General features: G+C 38.8%; 1 protein-coding gene across 1 annotated transcript in view; it reads left to right on the forward strand.

Annotated features, from left to right (window-relative positions):
• The window catches only part of LOC110660558 (lecithin-cholesterol acyltransferase-like 4), a 71,076-nt gene that overhangs the window by 54,092 nt on the left and 811 nt on the right, over positions 1–16,173 (forward strand). The window lies entirely within an intron of this gene.

Below are 16,173 nucleotides of genomic sequence, written 5' to 3' on the forward strand. Positions count from 1 at the left end.
GCCCTAGGACTTTGTTTCAAGCCATAAAGAGACTTCCGAAGCCTACAAACTTTACCCAACTCCCCCTGAGCAACAAACCCAGGTGGTTGCTCCATATACACCTCCTCCTGAAGATCACCATGAAGGAAGGCATTCTTGATATCCAATTGGTGCAGGGGCCAATCATATGTAGCTGCTAAAGAGATAAACAAGCGAACAGTAAGTTTAGCTCTGAGAAGAAAAAGTGTCAGAGTAATCAACCCCATATGTCTGAGCATATCCTTTTGCTACAAGGCGTGCTTTTAATCTAGCCACAGAACCATCAGGATTTACCTTTACTGTAAATACCCATTTGCAACCAATAGCTTTCTTACCAGTGGGCAAAGGCAACAGTTCCCATGTACCATTAGCATCTAAAGCCTCCATTTCCTCTTTCATAGCAAAGACACCACCAGGATGAGACAAAGGCCTCACCAATGATTAGGGATGGGAATAGAGTCTGAAGAAGGAACAAACCACCGAGAACAACAAGACAATTGATTATAAGAAACAAAAGAAGAGATAGGGTAAGTACATGAACGTTTACCTTTACGAAGAGCAATGGGTAAGTCTAGATCGAATCATGATCGGTGTGAAGTGCAGGATCTCCCAACGAAGTAGCCGGTGGAGGATCCGAGTCGGGAATCTCAATCTCTGGAATAAACATGAACAACGGGAGGCCGAGTAGGTCTTGAGATGGAAGAAATAGGTGTGAGAGAGGACTAGACATTGGTTGGACAATATATATTAAGATATCATGTTCCTCCCCCTGACTCTCATACACGGATGATTGAGAAAAAATGGAGTGGACTCAAAAATGTGACATCTGCGAAACAAGATAACGATTAAGAGTAGGAGAGAAACAACGGTACCCTTTTTGGATCCGGAGTACTCAAGGAAGACACATTTGAGAGACTTTGGATCCAATTTAGTAACTGTGGACGAACATCACGTACAAAACAAGTACAACAAAAATACGGGTTCAACGGAAATAAAGATTTTGTAGGGAACAAAGCAAAGATAAGGAATATCCCCATTAAGGATGTAAGAAGGCATACGATTGATCAAAAACATGCCGTAGAAAGCGCATCCGCCCAAAAGTGTTTAGGGACTTTCATGAAAAGAAGAGCACGAGTTACCTCAAGAAGATGCCGATTTTTCTTTCGCCACGCCATTTTGGGATGGGGTATCCACACAGGAAAGGCGATGAAGAATGCCATTTTGTGTCATATAAGACGAAATTGTCTTTGAAAAATATTCTTTAGCATTGTCACTTCTTAATATGCGCATGAAATATTAAATTGAGTTTTGATTTCATTACAAAAGGCACAAAAGATAGAAAACAACTCGAACGATTCTTCATTAAATATAACCAGTAACACGAGTAATCATCAACAAAAGTAATAAAATAACGAAATTCAGTTTTAGAAGTAACAGAACAAGGACCCCAAACATCAGAATGAACTAACTCAAAAGGGAATGAAGCCCGTTTATTGACTCTAGACACAGAAGGCAAACGATGATGTTTTGCAACCGACACGACTCACATTCTAGTCTTGATAAAGATCAAATCGAGGACACAACTTCTTCATGGTAGACAAAGAAGGATGACCCAATCTACAATGAGCTTCAAGAGGTGTTAAGGTATCTGGAGCAAACAAGCGATCGCGGTACATGATTTTCGAATGTAGAGACCACGACTCACGTCCTCTACCAATAATCGCCGTCGTAAGATCCTCAAACAAACACCGATCGAGAAAAAAGGAAATAGAACAATTTAAGGTACGAGTAAGTTTACTAACAGTAGTAGATTAAAAGAGAAATTTGGTAGACACAAAGCAGATGACAAAGAAATTGTGAAGTCGGATTCGCGATTCAGAACCCATGACACAAGAAGTAGAACCATCGGCTAAAGTATGAGAGGAAGTGGGATTAGACTGAAAAGTAGATAGAAGACTAGAATTACCTGTCATGTGATCTGTTTCACCAGAATCAATAACCCATTTGGATGAGGAAGACACAAGGCATGTAGTGAATTTACCTGACTCAGCGATCGCAGTGATAGGGGAACTGGTAGGCTTTAGAGATGCCTGATACTGGGAAAACTGTGCAAAATCCTCTGCGGATACCAAAACAGTTTTCTCAGAGGAAGATACTGTAGAATCCTCTGCTGCCATATTTGCCATCTGTGATCGCTGATTTTTCCTCTGAAGTTGCGGACAATTATATTTTGTATGGCCAGGCTCATGACAATAATAACAAATGACTCCTCTTGAGTCCTGATTAGAACTTGCCTCTCCATTACGCTGATTACTTCTGTTGCCTGTAATTCCTCCTCTACTTCCTCTTCTATTACCCTGTTGTCCATTTGGATTACGGCTAATAAGAGCACTACTGGCAGGCTGTGAAGATTTGGTACTCTCTGTACGAAGACGGTAGAATGCCTTACAAACATCATAAATACGGGAGATATTCCCTTTACCAGAATACAGAAAATCTAAGTAATCCATCAATTCCTTAACAAATTCACAGTGATTAATTAAACTAATTACCTCACTGTGAATCGAGTTCCGAAGCTACAAAAACAACCGAGCATCCTCCCTTAGCCAAGTTTGTTGTGTATCATCAGTAGGTGGATCTTTAGTAAGGTGATCATCCTTATCAATGCTACGCAAATAGACCCTAACAGTCTTACTCCACTCCAGATAATTCGAACCATTAAGTTTGTGTTCAGTTATCTGAGTCATCATCGTAATCACATCAGCAATAACAATCTTATTCACTGCCATATTTTGAGACAAAGTAACCTAAACGAAACGCTAAACCAAAGTCTTGTGACAACAAAATAATCCAAAATCACAAATCAAGCAAATCCGAAATAGGATCGAGAGCCAAACTCGTAAGTCCTTTAATGGTGTCTTGGATCGTGCAACAAAGACACACAGTGGTGGAATGAGGGGATTGAGGCGACGGCAATGTTGATCGGTCGAAGCAGTAGGTCGGCGGCCAAGGTCTCTCCCGAATGGGTGGTGAGAACAAATAATCACCCTAGATAGATGACCTGCTCTGATACCATGTAGAAAGAGATGATTCTCATATATTTCAATTAATCTGTACATGGGTATTTATATACAATTGATTCCTATAATTGTGTTATACTAATTAGGAAGAAATCCTAAATAATAAATCCTAAATAGGAATGCAGAATACAGAATATACACAGAAATAATATAATGATTGACTTTCCATAACAGGTTGCAAATGGGTATTTACAGTAAAGGTAAATCCTGATGGTTCTGTGGCTAGGTTAAAAGCACGCCTTGTAGCAAAAGGATATGCTCAGACATATGGGGTTGATTACTCTGACACTTTTTCTCCTGTAGCTAAACTTACTTCTGTTCGCTTGTTTATCTCTTTAGCAGCTACATATGATTGGCCCCTGCACCAATTGGATATCAAGAATGCTTTCCTTCATGGTGATCTTCAGAAGGAGGTGTATATGGAGCAACCACCTGGGTTTGTTGCTTAGGGGGAGTTGGGTAAAGTTTGTAGGCTTCGGAAGTCTCTTTATGGCTTGAAACAAAGTCCTAGGGCTTGGTTTGGGAGATTCAGTGAAGCGACAGAATTTGGTATGCAAAAGAGTAAGTGTGATTACTCGGTATTTTATAAGCAACTGAGGTCGGTCTAATTCTCCGGTAGTCTATGTGGATGACATTATCATCACCGGGAGTGACTCTGCAGGTATTTCATCTCTTAAAACCTTCCTCCAAACCCAGTTTGGACCAAAGACTTGGGATTATTAAAGTATTTTTGGGTATTGAAGTTATGAGAAGTAAGAAGGGTATTTTCTTGTCTCAAAGAAAATATGTCCTCGATCTATTGATGACAGGAAAATTAGGTGCTAAGCCTTGTAGTGCACCAATGACTCCAAATTTACAAATCAAGTAGGGGATAGTGAGTTGTTTGAAGATCCGAGAGATACAGAGATTGGTAGGAAAATTGAACTACCTTCTGTCACTCGTCGACATTGCTTATGCCGTTAGTGTGGTAAGTCGGTTTATGTCTTCCCCAACTATTGCTCATTGGGAAGCCTTGGGACAAATCTTGTGCTATCCAAGGAGCTCCAGGAAGAGGTTTGTTATATGGTAATCATGGGCATTTGAATGTTGAATGTTTTTCGATGCCGATTTGGATCTAAGGTTGATAGGAGGTCAACTACTGGATATTGTGTTTTTATTGGAGGAAATTTGGTGTCTTGGAAAAGCAAGAAGCAGAGTGTAGTTTCTCGATCTAGTGCTGAATCCGAATACAGAGCCATGGCACAATCAGTATGTGAGGTAATGTGGATATTTCAATTACTTGATGAGACAGGTTTTAAGACCCCCCTGCCTGCGAAATTGTGGTGTGATAATCAAGCTGCTCTCCATATTGCTTCTAATCCGATATTTCATGAGCGGACCAAACATATTGAGATTGATTGTCACTTTGTTCGTGAAAAGATTCAACAACAGATCATCTCAACAGGACATATCAAAACTGGAGAGCAGTTAGAAGATATTTTCACAAAAGCTCTGAATGGAGCTAGGATTGACTACATTTGTAACAAGTTGGGCATGATTAACATCTATGCTCCAACTTGAGGGGGAGTGTTATGGAAAGTCAATCATTATATTATTTCTGTGTATATTCTGTATTCTGTATTCCTATTTAGAATTTCTTATTTAGGATTTCTTCCTAATTAGTATAACACAATTATAGGAATCAATTGTATATAAATACCCATGTACAGATTAATTGAAATCAATGAGAATCATCTCTTTCTATACTTTTCTTTTCCTTTTTTTTTTTTTTTTCTATTAGTTCTTTAATTTAATTCCCAACTCCAAAATTTTCTTTTCTCCAATTTTATTTGACAGTTAGGTCATAAGTCAGCTCTCGGGGTCAATTGACCAAATTGCCCCTCGCCGGTTCATCCCGGTTTGCAATTAATTTCATATTTCTTCCGGCTCCCTGACCTAATTATTTGACTGGCTTAACAGTTCTTTTTCATGATTTTCTCTTTTCCACTGTGTTCATAAGGGTCCTAAGGACCGCGGCGTCACATTTTACGGTTCGAAATTTGAGTTTAAAACGACTTCGCAGTCGTTCCCTAGAAGGTCACCCATCGCTGTGACTCTCGGCTTGTTTAACTTCTTCTGTTCTGTTTTTCTTATTTATACTTAACTAATTGAACATGACTAAATATTTGTGTTTATGGCTTCTCTAATTGACTTAAGTGTGGTTCTAATCTCCTTAATTGTCCGGACCGACACCGGTCACCGGAACAGTGAAATCTACCAGGCTATGCAAACGGGGGTGTTACAATTCTCCCCCCCTTAAAATAAATTTCGTCTCGAAATTTTACCTGGTACTAATCTCTGAATAGCTGTGGGTGTTGTCTCCTCATGTCCTCTTTTCGTTCCCAAGTAGCCTCTTGGCCCGAATGATGGTTCCACAGCACTTTTACCAATGGTATCTGCTTGTTCCGTAGCTGCTTCACCTCATAAGCCAGACTTTGTATGGGTTCTTCTTCATGTGTGAGGTCTGGATTCACTTCAATTTCTTCTACTGGTAGTACATGAGATGGGTCTGATCGATACCTCCTCAAAATAGACATATGGAAGACATTATGTATCTTCTCCAACTTTGGAGGTAGTGCCAAACGATATGCCAAAGGACCCACTCTTTCAAGAACCTCATATGGCCCAATGAAACGAGGACTCAGTTTCCCCTTTCTGCCAAATCTCATAATTCTTTTCCAAGGAGAAACCTTGAGGAAAACTTTCTCACCCACTGCATACTCAATATCCCTTCTCTTCAGATCAATGTAGGACTTTTGACGGTCTGATGCAATCTTAAGTCGATCTCGGATCACCCTGATCTTCTCCTCAGTCTGCTGAACAATTTCGGGTCCAATCATCTTTCTTTCGTCCACGTCATCCCAACACAACGGGGTTCTACATTTTCTGCCATACAAAGTTTCATATGAAGGCATCCCAATGCTTGATTGGTATTTGTTGTTGTAAGCAAACTCAATCAAAGGCAAGTGTGTATTCCAATTGCCCTCAAACTCAATCACACAAGCCCGTAGCATGTCCTCCAAAATCTGAATTACCCTCTCAGACTGGCCATCTGTCTGTGGATGGAATGCAGTACTGAAGTTCAATCTAGTTCCTAGGGCTCTCTGAAGACTACCCCAGAATCTAGAAGTGAACCTAGGATCTCTGTCTGACACGATGGATACTGGCACTCCATGCAGTCTCACAATCTCATCAATGTACAACTTGGCCAATCTTTCTAAACTGTAGTCCATCCGGACTGGCAGAAAATGAGCAGACTTGGTCAGTCTATCAACAATGACCCAAACCGCATCATGACTCTTCTGTGTCCTCGGAAGTTCCATCACAAAATCCATCGTTATTCTCTCCCATTTCCATTCTGGTACTGGTAGTGGATGTAACAACCTAGTAGGTACTTGATGCTCTGCCTTCACTTGCTGACAAGTTAGGCATTTGGATACAAACTCTGCCACATCTCTTTTCATACCCATCCACCAGTAATGCTCCTTTAGCCCTCTATACATTTTTGTGCCACCAGGGTGCATGGCAAAAGGAGACTCATGTGCTTCTTTCAAAATGATCTTCCTCAATTCAACATCATTAGGAACACATATTCTGCCCTGGTGTAGCAGTAGACCATGATCTCTGATTGAGAATTCTGGTTTCTTGCTCTGCCGGACTTTTTCCAACGACTTACGATATACGATTATTACGGCGACCATTCTAATCTGATCAATCAATACTGGCTGTACATGCCATGCAACTGCTGTCTGCCCATCATCATTAATCTTTAAGCTGGCATGCAATGATCTCAACTCATGTATCAAAGACAAAGGAGTAACCCGTAGACTTGCCATAGTCTTGCGACTTAAGGCGTCAGCCACAACATTAGCTCTCCCTGGCTGATAGTCTATCAGACAATCATAGTCTTTTATCAACTCTAACCATCTCCTCTGTCTCAAATTCAGCTCTTTTTGGGTGCCCAAATACTTTAAACTCTTATGATCTGTGTAGATGTAACACTTTTCCCCATACAAATAGTGCCTCCAGATCTTAAGAGCAAACACAATAGCTGCAAGCTCTAAATCATGTGTTGGATAATTCCTCTCATGCGGTTTTAGCTGGCGTGATGCATAGGCAATGACATTTCGATCTTGCATCAATACACAGCCTAACCCATTATGAGAAGCATCACTATATACTGTATATTCTTTACCCAGAGTAGGTAAAGTCGGGTGAGCTTGATCAAACATCTCTTCAATTCATCAAAACTCTGCTGGCATTTGTCCGTCCACTGAAATTTCACATCTTTTCGAAGTAGCTTGGTCAATGGAGATGCCAACATGGAGAATCCTTTCATAAACCGACGGTAGTATCCAGCTAAACCCAGAAAACTGCGAATCTCTGTGACATTTCTGGGTGGCCTCCAATTAAGGACAGCTTCTATCTTACTTGGATCTACCTTGATGCCCTCTTCTGATACTATGTGCCTCAAAAAGGATATCTCCCTCAGTCAAAATTCACATTTCGACAATTTGGCATATAGCTGTTTCTCCCTCAAAGTCTACAGTACAATCCGCAGATGTCTATCATGCTCTTCTGCATTCCTCGAATAGACTAATATATCATCAATGAATACCACAATAAACTGGTCGAGGTATGGTCTGAAGATATTGTTCATCAGATCCATAAAAGCAGCCGGAGCATTAGTTAACCCGAATGGCATAACCAAAAACTCATAATGGCCATAACGGGTTCTGAAGGCAGTTTTGGCAATACTCTGCTCTTGTACTTTCAACTGATAATAACCTGATCTCAAGTCAATTTTAGAGAACACAGCTGCACCCCTCAACTGATCAAACAATTCATCAATGCGGGGCAATGGATATCTGTTCTTTATTGTCACCTTATTCAACTGCCGATAATCAATGCATAACCGGATAGTGCCATCCTTCTTCTTAACAAACAATACTGGCGCTCCCCAAGGTGACACACTAGGGCGGATAAAGCCCTTGTCAAGCAATTCTTGCAATTGCACTTTTAACTCCTTCAATTCTGCAGGTGCCATTCTGTATGATGTTATGGAGATTGGTTCCACACCAGGCATAACATCAATCTCAAACTGTACCTCTTTCTGGAGATAATCCTGGTAATTCATCAGGAAATACATCCGGAAAATCACATACAGTAGGGATGTCCCTCAATGCTGGACTACCCACTTGGGTGTCTATCACATGTGCCAAGTACGTCTCACACCATTTCCTAATCATTTTTCTGGCCAGTACAGCTGAAATGATGTTTGATGGCAGTAAATGCCTCTCCCCATGTATTACCACATCACCGTACAAAGGGAGACCAAAAGTGACGTCTTGATCTGATCCAATCATGGCATGATGCCTGGCTAACCAATCCATGCCCAAGATGATATCATACTCTCTGAAGGGCATTTCAATCAAGTCTGATAGGAAAACATGTCCTTGGATCACCAAAGGACAGTCTCTATAGATTCTGTTGACCCGGACCTCTTGTCCTAACGGACTAGTTACTAGCACTTCAAAACCCATTTGCACACATTGAACAGCAAGTGAACTGACTATGCTAGCACTAACATATGAATGGGTTGAACCCGGATCAAACAATACAAATACTTCTTGATCAGAGATAGAGAATGTACCAGCTACCACATCAGAAGTCTCAGCCTCTTCTCGCCGTCTCATTGTGTAGATTCTGGTTGAAGCACTTCCTTGTCCCGACTGACCAATCGTGCCACTGATCGGTCAAGCCTCTACCTCTGCCTCTTCCTAACCGCCCGTGAACCTCTGGGAGCAGGACTCTGAATAGATCCCTCGGCAGTAGTAGGAGTTGGACCAAATCTCGAAGACGAAGCACTAGTGCAGTCTCTTGCTAAATGACCCTTGCCTCCGCAGTTAAAGCAGGCTCCAGTGGCCCAATAGCATTCCCCTCCATGAATCTTGCCACAAGTCTCACAGGGGCGGGCAGAATGTGAACCCCTGCTTGACTGCTGACCAGACCTAGGGGGTCTCTGTCCGGAGAATTGGCCCCTACCAAATCTTCCACCTCGACCCCTGCTGGGTCCACTAAATTTCTTTCTCTTTCCAGAGGTAGCACCAGAACTCTGTTCAACTGATTTTTCCCCCTTGTCTTTTTCTGATTTCTCAGCTTTTTCTGATTTTTCTTTCACTGGGGTTGCTTCTGATTCAATTCTCTCCAGTTCAAGTGCTTGAGACATAAGCTTTGAGAAGTTGCTGTGTCGAAATCCCACAACTTGCATCCTTATACTGGGCTTCAAACCCGTCTCAAATCTCTTGCATCTTGCCTTGCTGGTAGTAAGGAGACTCCCAACATAATGACTTAAGCGGGAGAACTCCCTCTCATACTCTGCCACCGATCGGTTCCCTTGTTTCAGACTAAAAAATTCTTGTAGTTTCTGATCAACATATGCATCTGGGATGTATTTCTGTCTGAACTCTCTGATGAAGTCATCCCAGGTCAGCACTGGCGGTTCAGCTAAGCTGTGGGGGATGGTCTTCCACCAATCATATGCATCCCCTTGCAGTAGCGACACAGAATACTCAAACTTCAACTCATCTTGGCAGTGCAGCTTCTTAAATACTCTGCCCATTCTTTCAAGCCATTGCTCTGCCTCCAAATGGTACACTGTACCCTTAAATTCTGCAGCCCCATACTTCAATAACTTATCATACTGTCTGGCTGGAGGCAGTGGTTGTGCCACTGGTGGTTGGGGTGGAGCTTGAACAGGCATACCCCCAGCCATTTGTTGAAACATCGCCGCCATCTGCTGTGCAAGCTGTGCAGGGAACTGCGGCATTTGCGGGGCTGGTGCTACTGACCCACTGACATTCGGTAAAGCTGGGGCTTCCCCTTGTGCCTCAACTTCAACAGACTGCTTAACTGAGCGATCCCCTTCTTCCATTTCAGGCTGAAGTTAGGGTATCTCTTGAACAAGTAACACATGGAGATTTCCTTCCGTTAGTTCATATTCATGATGTAATGCACTGTATGTAACAATTATGGACATTGAGCAGTTATACTTAACAAAGAAAAGACAGAAATTCACAATTTAAAACATACTTCAAAATTTGCTCTGATACCACTAAAACATGTCACACCTTACCCCTCTGTAATGCATAACATGATCCCATAGAATATCTAATGAACTACCGAACTTCACTTACCGATAACTCATTAAATACCCTACAAGGGATTTTGAAATAATTTTCTTATTTTTGATAAGTGGTGAGCATTTCTAATAAGTATTTAAAACATGTAATTAAGTGGAAAGCTAGTTGGAAATTTTGGCCCATTTTATTTTTTCGCAAATTTTATAAAAATTTTGACAGAGCTCTGTCTGTATTTTGAGAAACCAGTTCTTCAAATACCTATAAAAAGCACTTCTAAAAATTTTTCTCAACAACTGCTTCAATTTCATATTCAATCTCAATCAATTTCTCAACACATTTATCAACTTTCAAATTTCAAATCCACTACCCAATGATCATCAAAATACTAACAATCCATTTCATTCAATTTAAATAAAATAGTTCCATTCATATTTCATTAGAGACAAAACAATTTAGATACATCATTATAAAATTTACATTAAGAGAATTTCAAACTACTATATATATTACAACTTTATACAAATTTTATACATACTGCTCAAGACCCATTTTTACATGTCCATACATTTATGTGCAATATATACATCAAGAGAAATATTTACAGTTAGGGTATAAATTATACTCGAAGACTTTAAGCTGATAGCTCCTCACACCTCAAGAAATCTCTTTGCTCCTCTAGTCTCTCAGATCTGACAAAGAATAGAAGCTATCGCTGAGTATTAGGACTCAGTGGTGCACAACATACTAAAATAATCTTTATGCAAAACTTAAATCACATTTATTCAAAAATTTGGCTGAACATGAGAATTAAGTACAAATCATGCATTGTGAGATTTTAAATGCAAACCAAGTTCATTTCAAAGTATCAAAACACATTTCATAAAAACGCACAGTTAGATCATGCCATTCGAAACAAATAGAATCTCAATAGCCAGAGGCTAAAGAGAAATCACATCACAAGGCTAGCTAGCTCAAATATATGGATATCCATTCACATCCTCTTCTACTGGCACACCTCAACACTTCTCCAGAGAAGGAATCAAAATTTGAAACTAATTACCCCCACTAGTCGTGCTAGTGAGGTGTCCAAATATATGGTCATGACACTGTGGTTTCAAAACTTATCTTAACAATTTACTAAACATTTTCATTTCAAATATACACAATAACTTTCACAATTTAAATCAAACATCATAAGAATGCCATAATTCAATATTTCACATTATTCAAAACAGTATGCAGAAGATAATTATAAAAAGTATACGTTGTGCACAAACTTCAAACGAGTCGCCTGTTGGCCTTGACTCGACTCCTCGGGTTCTGTCCCGGTATTCTTTTCCACTGAAACACACAATTTCACAGTGTTTCAGTACCATAACTTAGCATAAATCCCATAATAAATTTATCTTCACTTTTACCTAGCTCTAACGTGCTAAATTCGACGTTCTTGAAATTGTGTTTCGGGTTACTATTCACTACACTATTCAAGTCAAATTATTGACTTTCTAAGGCTTAATAGGTATGGAAATTCCAACTTCACCCACATACCACATTTTGATTACTAAACTTGTTGGTTTTGGTCATTTTCTCAAAAATTAGGTCTTTTAGGCAAAATTGCCAATTTTCAGTTTTGGTGTCCCTAATTGTACTGTTTCACTGGTCAGTTTACTGTTGGAATTTGGCAAAACTTTCTTCATAGAAAATATTCCTTATTGTCTTAAGTTTATTCTCCTTTTTGAATCACCCCAATTGGAGTTTTGTAGCTCAAGTTATAAGCAAATAATGTTTACTGTTCATGCTGCAGAATTTTATTCTGGCAGATTATTGATTCCAACTTCGTTCAGCAATTTGATCAAGTTAGGTCCATAATTTGGTCTAATTTTCTTCATATGAAATGTTCTACTATGTCTTAGGTTTCCATCGGTTCAAGAATTGCCTAAACCTAAATCGGAGTTTTCTAGAGAGAGTTATAGCCATTGAAAATTTACTGTTCATATGGCACTCTGCAGTTCTGCAGATTCAGGTCACAAAATTTGTTTAGTAATTTGATTTGGTTAATGGCATAATTTGGGTTGGTGTTTTTCATGAAAGTTTTAGATCTATATCTCATCTAACCCCTGGTAAAATTTCAGGTCATTTTGACCTACCTAGCTCGAGTTATGACCAAATGAACAGACACTGTTCATTTGGTCAGTTTGTGCAGAGGCAGCCCGCGATTTTCCGACTTCGGTCACTTTGTTCACTGGGTTTTAGTCACTTTTTGGGCAGGCTTCCTAAATGAAAATTGTGTCATTTAGTGCCTATTTTCATCCCCAATTGGTCCCATATCCATTGGACTTGTAAAATTTTATTTTTGGTCCCTCAAAGGAGGTTTTTTTTGTCATGCTTCATAGCCAATCCGAATTGGCTTTTGATTCCAACACTTCTAACACATTTAATTAGGTTACAAATGACCATTTCTTACTTTACATTAGGTCAAAAACGCCATTTACAAGTTTCTCACATTTTTGGTCTCCAAACCCTAATGTCCAAAACTCTAAGTTTGTCCAATCTTCACAATTCATGTAATCTAATTATAAAATTCACATATCTAACATCTACTCGCCAAGATTTCATGTATAGCCTAACTAAATACCATCAAAACCTTAAGGTTCCATGGCTGCCACATTCTCTCTTTCCTTATTTAAGCATGGTTTCCTTTATTTCTAATGCAATTTCATCACACATAAACTTAAATTCATGAGTTCAATAAGAATCTAACTTGAAGTTGCACTTACCTCAATTTGTAGATTCCCTAGTTCTTCAATTCTCCAAGTTTTCTCTCCCTTCTTGCTCCCAAAGTGTTTATCTAGGTTTAAGGGTAAGATTTAATGTTGGGATTTAGGGGATTTATGGAAAGGAACCAAAGAGTTCAAGCTTTTGTTCCTTAAAAATGGTGGAAGAAAAAATAAGAAATAGTGGAGAGAAAATTGGGACGGCACTTAGGAAGAAGAAGACCAAAAAGTGATTTTTTTTCATTTTTTTTTTTGTTATTTTATGTCTTATTAACAAGAATTGACTTGGTCAATTTAGGTAGGCAAATTAAAATTATATTTTGACATCATGATGATGTCATCCAATGAGGTAAGCATGAGTTAATAAACTATTTTAAATTTTCTTTTTCTTTTATATTTTTTTAAGACTTACTTTATGTATTTGAATGGGTCAAAAATTGTGGGAATTAAAATAATTAATTTTGACATCATTTTAATGTCATAAAGTGATGTAATTAGCTTTTTCTTTTCTTTTCCTTTTTTTTTTTTATTAGTTCTTTAATTTAATTTCCAACTCCAAAATTTTCTTTTCTCTAATTTTATTTGACAGTTAGGTCAGGAGTCAGCTCTCGGGGTCAATTGACCAAATCGCCCCTCGCCGGTTCATCCCGGTTTGCAATTAATTTCATATTTCTTCCGGCTCCCTGACTTAATTATTTGACTGGCTTAACAGTTCTTTTTCATGATTTTCTCTTTTCCACTGTGTTCATAAGGGTCCTAAGGACCGCGGCGTCACATTTTACGGTTCGAAATTTGAGTTTAAAACGACTTCGCAGTCGTTCCCGAGAAGGTCACCCATCGCTGTGACTCTCGACTCGTTTAACTTCTTCTGTTCTGTTTTTCTTATTTATACTTAACTAATTGAACATGACTAAATATTTGTGTTTATGGCTTCTCTAATTGACTTAAGTGTGATTCTAATCTTCTTAATTGTCCGGACCGACACCGGTCACCGGAACAGTGAAATCTACCAGGCTATGCAAACGGGGGTGTTACAAGTATTATATATTTATAAGGGGAAACTCGGTTGCTGAATGCTTACTGTCTGCAGTGCCAGAGATCCATGGTGATTGGTGGACTAGTGTCTATGTGTTCTTTCTTTATTTATGAGTTTGTTAATGTCAAAACCAGAAGTCATTATCCTTGAAAATGACTCTTTAACTAGGAAAACATTATCTATTTGCCAATTTTCCTATTCATTTGAAATTTTTTCTAGGAAAATATTTTCTGTGAAACAAATGAGCTGTCTCATATAAATGAAGGCAGAGGAATACGAAGTTTATAGCTTATAGTTATGGAGGGAAAGTAATGAGCTATTTAGGAGATCAGTTGCCAATTAGTTACAGGCTCTTAGAGAAGTCAAGATTAGTTAGCAAGAAAGTCAAAACAGTTATTGTAGCTAGATTTTTGTAAAAACTGAGTAATACCTGTGTGAGAGGCATTCTAGAATAAAAAACAATCCCGATACTTCTTCTCTCGCAATTTCTTCTCTTCCTCATCTCTTTCTGCCACTTTCCACCATTATCTGCTATTTCTTTCTTCTTCCTATTCTCTGTCTCCTGTCAATAGGAAACCTTGAAATTAGGATTTTCTCCTCTAAATGGGAAACCTTAAAATTAGGATTTTCTGTGACATGAGCCTGTCTGGTCTGTATCTATTATTTTTGTTTTGTGTTTGGTAGGATGCGAGAATACTTTGTCCTCCACATTATAATATGCATTCTTTCACATATTGGAATAGTATTACCATCATAGTTATTAAAGGCGCGCTATAGGCTTGACTAGCGCCTTTATAGGAGAAAGGTGGGCGACATTCACTAGGCCCTCGCTTTATATGCCTAGGCATGTGCCTTGCTCAAGATGCAAGGCTCTAGAAAGACGCGCCGCTTTATACGCCTAGGCATGTGCTGTGCTCAAGATGCAAGGCTCTAGAAAGACGCGCCTTCTTTATTTCCACTGAACTCGAAATTTGTCGATTTACCAGAATCCGAAATTGACGCACTTGGAAATTTTTGAAATTAGTATCATTGGTGATAATTAATTTCCAAAATGTTATCAAATCACCATACCCAAATCATAAAACTATCATATTTTCATTTTCAACACTACCACTCTCTTGTTATCTTTTTTTAAAAAAATATTGCATATACACCTATTTCAAGATCTCTGCCAAAAGAAAAAGGAAAAACATCATTCACTAACTTAAGAATTAAATAATACTCCTTTAGTTCTTAAAGATGAGGAAGATGATGAAGATATTGATTTTGAAGATGAGTATCAAAAGGATGAAGGTATAGAAGAGGATGGAGAAGATTATGATGCTACTTTTGATAAAGATTGAAGAGTAGTTATTTTATAATTGCTAGAGTTTAGTTTTGAGACATTAAAAAAATTATTCAAGTTTTAACATATTAGTACTTGAATGCTTATTAGTTATTATTATTTTTAGATTATGTTAGTTTAAGTTTGATGGAATACATTTATTTGACTTTTATAAATTTTTCTTTTTGCGCCTCACCTCATCCAGGTGCACGCCCTTGCACCTAGGCTCTAGGACCCCTTGGTACCTTGATTTGCCTTGAGCCTTTAGCAATGTTGATTACCATACTCGAGTGATTTAAGTTAATGACTTTTGTGTCAATGGTTTGCGGGGAAGAAGCATTATTTATATTGAGATTTTCTGTTATTGCACTTCATGGTAATTTAGGAGTTACAAGTTGGTTTTTGCATTGCTCAGAGAACTTGCTTCTTCCCTCTTCTTCTAGATTAATTGTGTAGCTCATTTTGATGGATGCCTGAACTACAGCTCTGTTGGAGGCTGGCATAATGAGTACGATAGGTAGTTCGATTGAAAAGGTCTTGTTTGTGATTTTATCTTTTATGGTACATTTGGAATGGCTGTCTCACTAGGGATTAGTGATTAAAACACCATTAAATGGAGCTCAGAAATAAAATTTTGTGAGAACTTTTTTCTTCACTTGGAGGCTCTTCTGTCGTCAGTGGGTCAACCTATTTTTGCTTTGGGTGCATTATACTGTCAGGATTAATCCGCCTTTCATGCCTGGGTTCTTACTATACATTC

Source organism: Hevea brasiliensis, chromosome 4 (assembly GCF_030052815.1).
Source record: "Hevea brasiliensis isolate MT/VB/25A 57/8 chromosome 4, ASM3005281v1, whole genome shotgun sequence".
In the NCBI taxonomy this organism is placed as follows: domain Eukaryota; kingdom Viridiplantae; phylum Streptophyta; class Magnoliopsida; order Malpighiales; family Euphorbiaceae; genus Hevea; species Hevea brasiliensis.